The sequence below is a fragment of the Aotus nancymaae genome, unplaced genomic scaffold, assembly GCF_030222135.1.
Source record: "Aotus nancymaae isolate 86718 unplaced genomic scaffold, 86718_ANA_hifiasm-v0.15.2.pri h1tg000036l, whole genome shotgun sequence".
Taxonomy (NCBI): domain Eukaryota; kingdom Metazoa; phylum Chordata; class Mammalia; order Primates; family Aotidae; genus Aotus; species Aotus nancymaae.
The window spans coordinates 29,973,014-29,980,971 of record NW_026988450.1 but is presented as its reverse complement, the minus strand read 5'-3'; the positions used below and the strand labels follow the sequence as shown (position 1 = coordinate 29,980,971).

The following is a 7,958-nucleotide window of genomic DNA, read 5'->3' as shown; positions in this document are numbered from 1 at the left end:
GCGCCCGGCCAAATACACACTTTTAACATGTGATTCTGACATATCAAAGAGCTGAGAGCCACTGAACTGGAGCCGCGGCCCCCAATTCTGGCTGCATATTAGAGATTTTTTTAAGTCCTCATTCCCTTCAGTATCACCAGTTGCAGGTTCTCATTGAATTAGTCTGGGATGGGATCCGGGTTTTTTTTTAATACTCCCAGTAGATTTAAGGTCCAGTGACAGTTGAGAACACTGGATTGGAGCTTCCGCCTCTGCTCAGCTTCAGGACAAATTAGCTGCTTTTTCCCTAAGGGCCCCTTCTCTCCTAAAACCCAGAGCAGACTGAGCAAAGCAGCCCATCCACTTCTCCTCCCTCTTGTGCACAACCTGGATACACTTGGTCTTCTAGGGGAGGACATTTCTCCTGCAAGAAGCACCCTTGAACCCTGTCTGACCAGAGCATTTCAAAGTAAGTGAAAAAGGTGACCTCCTCCCTTTCAAAATCAGGCCTAAACTCATTCATTTATTGATTCATTTACAATATTCATTACGCTCCTATTACGATCCAAGCACCCAACTACAGGTTGCAAATATAACTAACAAGTCCCTGTTTCTAAGGCACTGACAATTTGGCAAAAGATTAAAGCAAATGAATACTCCTTTGACTCACATCAAAATTCCTGTTTCCTGAAATTTAGGAGATGGAAGCGGGCACTCTAAACTTTCCTTCAGCATTAGGGAGATGAAAACAGGTGTGTGACTTACTCTGCCTTCTTCCAGGTACAAGCTCCACCCACCACACCAGGAAGTAACTGTGTCTAATAACCCTGCTGACCAGATGCGACCTTTGATTGCTGTTCAATGGAGATACATCTCCATTAGAGAAATAGCTGGATAAACAGAGAGAGAGAGAGAGAGAGAGAGAGATGATAGATAGATAGACAGACAAGATGGAGACACACACACACATGCAGCAGGACAGGAAGTTTATTCTAATTTGACATAGGCAGTTCTGTTTTCTGCCACTTTCCATAAACTGAAATGCCCACAGGAGGAACTGTTGCTGTATCCTAGAACATACACCACCCTGGTGATAAGTCCAGAAAAGGCCACAATTCACCAAGGGGCCTGCCACTCTCTGAGCCAAAGTTTCCTCCCTATCACTGCTCTCTGAGCCACTTTTTCATTGTAGACATAAGTCAGGAAATAACAGTATCTTGTAAGTGCGGGAATGGCCAGACTGAACTCATGAGCAATTGCTCACACAGTGACAGCGTCTCGGGTTCCTGATATCAGAAGTCATTAATCAGTCAGCTGTTTGGTCATTTTTGGTTAAAAGTACATAAAATATTTCCCAGTGCTTCTTGTCATCCCTCTTAGTAGACATGTTTCTACTGATCGCCCACAGCCATGTCGTCGAATGAGCCACAGCTGGCTGTTAACATCTGGAGGGGAGGATATTGGCGAGCAGAGCTTTAATTTACTTAAGAGTTTTCTTTAATGAATCTCATTTTGGCAGGAGGAAGTCATAAGCAGGCATCATAACACCGTCTAATCTGCCGCAAGCTTTTTAAAGTTGCTGTTTTTCCCTTTCCTCAATAAATCCATTTATTCCTTTCAACATCTCCAAAGGGTCAAGACCCATAGCTAGAAAATAATCATATATTATGTGGCTCACTTCTCTTTCAATGAAAAATGTTTCCCATTGCTTTCTCTTAATTTACTGTTTTCCTCCTCTAAACTGAACAGTTTGTGATTAGCTGTAGGGTCTAGCTTAGCTGTAGCATTTAATACACACAGTCCTGAGGCTTTGCTGCAATGCAGATTAATTTTCTAGGAAAACTGACAAGATTAACAAGTCTTCCCTGAAGCCAATTTCCAATGAGCAAAGCATAGTTCTCTTAGATGACCTCCCAACTTCTTCAGCTGATTTCTGGGTTGGATGAATTTTGATTTTATTTGTGGGAAACTTTTTCTTTTATGAAATGAGATTTCCTCTTGGACAAGAATAAAGTCAATAGTGTGAGTGGAGATATCGCTCAGCTGCTTGCCTGCTGTAAAACCTGGACAACTTACCTAGGCTCCGTAAGCCTCAGTGCCTCGTCAGTCAAATAAAGCCAGGCTAGCACTGGCATCGCAGGCTTATACTGAGCACTAAATGACAGTGGCCGGACATGGGGCTGAGTGTCCTGCTTGGCTTGGCCCTAGAGTAAACATTCAGTAAATGGTTGCTGCTAATATTTTACTGCTGTTATTTTTGGAAATAGTAAGGTAGCATTTGGATGAAGTAATAAACAGGCAACTATTTATTTACTTTTCTTTGGATTAATATTTATATCCTAAGCTGTCAGGTCACGGATATCTGCTGGTACATACGCTCTTTTCAGCAGCTAGTTCTTTGGGTGAATTCGTAAGGTGGTTCAGAGAGGCACAGGCTTGCTTTGCCAATGTGAGAAAGAAAGACAGCTCTTTTTCAGGGAAATGTAGCAGTTCACGCATGAGGAGCACTCCATTGTACTTTACCTCAAAGTGGAAAATATTTTCTTTACTGCTTTGAATAGAAGCAAAATAACAGTGTTGAAGCTTTAAAATATTGTATAAAATGTCACCCTTTAATTATTTAACAGTGAGTCCGGGCACAGTGGCTCAGGCCTATAATCCCAGAACTTTGGGAGGCTGAGGCGGGTGGATTACCTGAGATCAGGAGTTCAAAACCAACCTGACCAACATGGTGAAACCCCATCTCTACTAAAAAGACAAAAAATTAGCAGGGCGTGGTTGTGCATACCTGTAATCCCAGCTACTCGGGAGGCTGAAGCAGGAGAATCGCTTGAACCTGGGAGGCAGAGGTTGCAGTGAGCTGAGATCACACCATTGCACTCCAGCCTGGGCAATAAGAGCGAAACTCCATCTCAATAACAAACAAACAAACAAATAAATAATTAAAATAATTATTTAACAATAACCCTTAAATGAAGAAAAGGGAAGATGGCCAAAAAATGTGACATTCTGAGTAAGTTCCGTTTCTGTTACCTACTGGCAACCTTGAGCAAGATTGCTTCCTAGTCAATAAAGTGAGGAATAATAATATTCAATTGGACTTTACCATTTTGGGGTAAAAAAAAATGACATTTCATTTGAAAGGGCTTTATACATTTTTTAAGTTATAATATTTTAAAGAAATGTAATAGTTACAAAAATAATTTGCCACTGACTATCCAAAGAAGAAATTCTATTTTGTATGTTGGCATTGTTCTCCATTTTCACACAATTTTTCAAGAGGAAAATGGATGACTCTGCTGTGCACAAAACTGTGGTGCCCAGGGTTGCCGTAGCTATCGATCCTAGCAGATGGAAAAGAATTCATGGATTCTCAAAGCTGGGGTCACAAGCAGGTGTCACCAGGAAATTCTGTGCTGCTGCCTAAAGACAGAGGCAAAGATGATAAACTAGAGGAGAGAGAAAGGAGCAGTCAATCCTCTAAGGTGTCTTCAAGGGTCAGAGAGTCTAAGATGAAGGTAAACTGTAAATAGCATTTCCTGGGTAGCACAACTGAATTTGTGGGTTTGTGGCAGGGTGTGAGAATGAAAGCCTCCTGCAATCCAATAAGTTTCATTATAACAAAAATGTTTCTATTCTTTTCTTTCATATCCTTTCCAACATTCTTCACCCCTTACAAAATCTACCTGGGGAGAGTTTGTTGGCTTTCTTAAAGTCATTTCAAGCCAGGTGCAGTGGCTCACGAATGTAATCCCAGCACTTTGGGAGGTAGAGGTGGGCAGATCACCAGAGGTCAGCAATTTGAGACCATCCTGGCCAACATGGAGAAACCCTGTCTCTACTATAAATACAAAAATTAGCCGGGTGTGGTGGCTGGCGCCTGTAATCCCAGCTACTTAGGAGGCTGAGGCAGGAGAATTGCTTGAACCTGGGAGGCAAGTGTCGCAGTGAGCCAAGATCACCCCATTGCACTCTAGCCTAGGGGAGAAACTCGGTCTCAATTAAAAAAAAAAAAAAAGTCATTTCATAGACAAGGTAAATATAGTTTGGCAAAACACTTCACAACTCTCTCCCAAAATGAAAATTATTTTATTAAAAAAAAAAATCGGTCCCATAATGAAGTCTAGAAATTATACCAGCTTTTTAATTAAACAGTTTTGTTTTCTTCCTCACAAAATTAATACTTGTACATTCAGTTTAACTGCTAAAAAAAATATACACTGATCCATACTGCCAGATAAAAGTAGTCCACGTGGACAAATGACAGAGCACAAGGCAACAGTCAATCAGAAAGATCAATAGGTGTATATTGTCACAGGTTTGCAGACATGCTCCAGGCATTGATGAACCAAAGCAGCTGAGTTATTATCTGACTCACTGTCCCCATACCTCCCGAGCCTATATATACACATAAGGTCACATTAATATTAATTCCAAAAGACAGTGGCTCCTAGCACCTCCAGGGTAACACCAGGACCTTAGCCACTCTTCCCAAATCTCCCTTGGACATTTCTGGGAGTCTCCAGAGTGATGTCTCAGGCACGTCCTGTAACAAATTCAGCCATGTTTGCCTGCTCCTGCTGTCACTGCTGGCTATCCACTGGGACTTCATACTAGACTGAGGGCCCAGATGGAGGGTAGGTACATACTATCTCCTTCCACTGTTCTTGGCCTTTCTATCCTCCTATTTCCTCAACAAAAGAAGCAAGAGAAACTAACAAAAACTTTCTCCTCCTTAAGTTTAAAAAAAAAAAAAAAAGGCTCAGCCAGGCAAAGTGGCTCATGCCTGTTATCCCAGCACTTCGGGAGGCCAAGGCAGGTGGATCATCTGAGGTCAGGAGGTCAAGACCAGCCTGGCTAACGTGGTGAAACCTCGTTTCTACTAAAAATACAAAAAATTAGCCAAGTGTGGTGGCACATGCCTGTAATCCCATCTACTTGGGAGGCTGAGGCAGGAGTAATCCCAGCTTGAACCTGGGAGGCAGAGGTTGCAGTTCCAGCCTGGGCAACAAGAGCAAAACTTCATCTCAAAAATAAAAATAAAAAGCCTCATCGCTTCTTGGCCTTTTGGCTAAGATCAAGTACAGTATCTATTCTTATCAGTGAGTATCTGATATGTTTCTATCTAAGCACAATATACTAAATGGATGTCTGCAGCAGGGAGATGGGATAAGGAGCTTGCTCTGTCCACCCCATGCATCAACCGGGTATTGTGATATTGCAGTACCTCCAGAAACGGTACACTCCTCCCACAAAAAAAAAAAAAAAAGGCTCTAGAATATCGAATGTATCAGTCAAAATAGGCCAAAATATTCAGCAGAAACAATTGGAAATCATAGCAGTGAAGCACAGCAAAAGATTTATTTCTTGTGTCTGCTATGTGTGTGATGCAGGTGCAAGGGGATCTCTGCCCATCTGAGTCATCCAGGAAGCCAAACTGACAGAGCCTCCATCTCCAAATGCTCCATGGTGGGCTGCACGTGGTGGCTCATGCCTGTCATCTCAACACTTTGGGAAGCCAAGGCGGGCAGATCAAATCACTCGAGGTCAGCAGTTCGAGACCAGCCTGGCCAACATAGTGAAACCTTGTCTCTACTAAAAATACAAAAATTAGCGGGGCATGGTGGCACATGCATGTAGTCCCAGCTACTTGGGAGGCTGAGGCAGGAGAATCACTTGAACCCGGGAGGCAGAGGTTGCAGTGAGCCAAGATCACGCTGCTGCACTCCAGCCTAGATGACAGAGTGAGACTCCGTCTTAAAACAAAAAATGCTCCATGGATTCTGTGGCCGTGCTCCTAACTAAAGGCTGCTTACACGTGACACAAATCACTTATAAACACATTTCATCAGCCAAAGGATATCCCATGGGTATGCCTAGCCTTAAGGGGACAAAAAGTAAAATCCTACCACACACTTGGAAGGAAAGAACCAGAATGTTTGTGGATAGCCTTGAGGATCACCAAAGGCACCCATTCGAATCAATGTTCGACCCCCATGAGGTGTGCACACAGCAAACTCTGAACCAGAGTCTGAGTTCAGCTACAGCTCTTGCTATACTTAGTGTAAGGCCGGTTGCCTCACTGGGAGCTCGGACACACATCCCCGCCCCCCTTTTTTCCGAAAGCTCGGACATGCTTGGGTTGTTCCCTTTTCCCCTTCTTGCACAGCCTGGCTTTCCCTTAAAGAACCCAGTATGCAAGCAGGGTCTTGTGATTCTAATCAATAGCAGCTGAGTCTTTCTAGCCAATAGCAGCCGAGTAATTCTAACCAATAGCAGCCAAGTCCTGTATGCAAACAAAGGCTTGTAACCTTATCCAATAGTAGTCCTGCTCTCCCACAACCAATCGAGCTCCTTCACTCCCTATAAAACCCCATGTCTGAGAGGAGTCCGTGTGACTTCTCCGGCCCCTTCTGTCGGACCGCAGAACCTCGCCTGGGAGCCTGAATAAATCCCTTCATATTGGATCTTCTTGTGTTGGCCTCAGTTTCTTTCTTTTTAAACTTGGCAAGAACCCAAGAACAAACCTTACACTCAGGAGATGGTAAAATCACTTACTTTGGGAATTGAATCTGTCATCCTAATTTTGTAGGTACCTGCTTTGTAGGCCTTACATAACCTTGTGGGACCAGGGGACTCACACATAACTGAGAAGAGAAATGCTGCCATATTCAAAATTTCATTTCCATGACCCAAAGAATACACATACCTTGGAATTTGATCCCAAAAAAAGAAGTCTTTTTTACTTTCTATTGTGTGTAGTGAAACAGCCATATCTACATTTAGCAGTTGTCACAGTTCCTGAGCATCTGAGATGACATTACCACACAGGCTTTAATGTTATTGCCTCTTATCCTCACACCTGCTCCATTAGAAAGATATCTCCAGTTTGCTAACGAGAATTGGGGTGATGAATAATTTGCTCCTGTTTGCCTTTTCCTGAGTTTTCAGTTTGACCTAACTGGCATATTCTGCTCTTCAATAGGCCCTATTGTCTTTCTTCTTTCTCTCTCCTTTGGTTTCCCTTTACTGTTGTTTGTTTGTTGTTCAGAGAACAAATTTTGCAGCCAATCCTAAACCTCTGTCCTGATTGGCTTATTCTTCCCTGGTGTTACAAGTAAAATTTCAATGCCGCAAAAGAAATAGGACTCGAAGATAAATCCTTTCAGCAAGGCAGTTTACTTCTATAGAAGAGTGCGGTGTACAGATGGAGCAATGGTGGCCGCATGCTTGGACAAGGGGGGAAGGGGTACTTATGCCTGACAGGGGTCGTCCCTCCTGCTGTGGCATTCCCCTATTGGCTAGGGTTATACTGCACAAGCTAGACTAATCCCGATTGGCTATTTTAAAAAGAGCAGGGGTCTGACCTGGAGTGGAAGGGTGGGTGTTTTGGCAGGAAAGACAGTTACGAGCGGGTCAGAGCAGGTAGCCAGGGGTGACCTAGGTCAAAGAAGGTGACTGGAGCAGGTGTCAGGGATGAATCAGGATGCAGCCGGGGGGCCAGGGAAACAGATGTGAACTACTGATTAAAACTGGTGGAGAAGGTTGTTTACTGGAATTACAAGGAAGTTAAACTTTAAAATAGAGAATTAAAGAATAAAAGAGCTGAGCATACTGACATACTGATTCTTTGAAGAGAAACTTGGGGTTCACTATAACACAGGCCTCAAGCATCTCCTGTCTGGCTCCACCTACCTTCATCCTGACACTGCAGGTAGGCGCCTCCTTGACACCAGCTCCAGAGCCCAGGAGCTGTTCTGCCCAAGATCCACCAGGCTCCTTTCTGACAACAGACCCAGGTGTGAATGCAGGTTAAATCCCTTACAAAGTGTAGAGCGTTGAGGCTGTATACCCTTCAGCCTAACACAGGAATATTAGGGTCATAGGAAGGATACCTTGCCCTAGCTTGCAGGGAGGGCTAGTGTCAGGATGAGAGGAGAGAAAGAATATAAAAGGACTTCTGCACATTGGAAGGCATC

At 43.5% G+C, this 7,958-nt stretch overlaps 1 non-coding gene across 1 annotated transcript; it reads left to right on the top strand.

Annotated features, from left to right (window-relative positions):
* Window positions 1–5,030: 5,030 nt before the first annotated feature.
* Window positions 5,031–5,228, top strand: LOC135278207 (U2 spliceosomal RNA). Its single transcript, XR_010345753.1, has one exon. It is a non-coding gene; the product is annotated as a U2 spliceosomal RNA (small nuclear RNA).
* The last annotated feature ends 2,730 nt before the right edge of the window (window positions 5,229–7,958 follow it).